General features: G+C 50.3%; 1 protein-coding gene across 3 annotated transcripts in view; it reads right to left on the reverse strand.

Moving 5' to 3' along the window:
* foxj3 (forkhead box J3) overlaps positions 1-378 on the reverse strand; it is a 70,569-nt gene that overhangs the window by 69,656 nt on the left and 535 nt on the right. The gene's annotated exons all lie outside the window — the stretch shown is intronic.

The following is a 378-nucleotide window of genomic DNA, read 5'->3' on the forward strand; positions in this document are numbered from 1 at the left end:
ACACACACACACACACAACGTCTCACATACCAAACAGCTAGCTAACGATAGCAGTTTGGAGGGCTGGGATAGGTCATTATATCCACCTAATGCGAGGGAAAAAACACCCGCACACACCTAGTCCTGGCCCAGGAGAAAGCACCGACAGAGCTCAGCTAAAGTTAGCAGGCTACCACAGAAAAAAAACCTGGCTAGCTAGCTGTCAAAGTTGCCCTGTCGGTTGTCACCGGTTGCACGGCGGCTGCTAGCGACGGCTAACGCAAGAGCTGTCAACTTGGGAGAGTTAGAGCAAACACAACCCGGGCTCGCAGTAACGCTGACCACGGGGGAAACACGCACTGGTTTCTCTGAGAAGAAGAGAATTTTTTTTTTTTTTTT

This window comes from Morone saxatilis, unplaced genomic scaffold, assembly GCF_004916995.1.
Source record: "Morone saxatilis isolate NCDOM2014 unplaced genomic scaffold, NCSU_SB_2.0 Contig18, whole genome shotgun sequence".
Classification (NCBI taxonomy): domain Eukaryota; kingdom Metazoa; phylum Chordata; class Actinopteri; family Moronidae; genus Morone; species Morone saxatilis.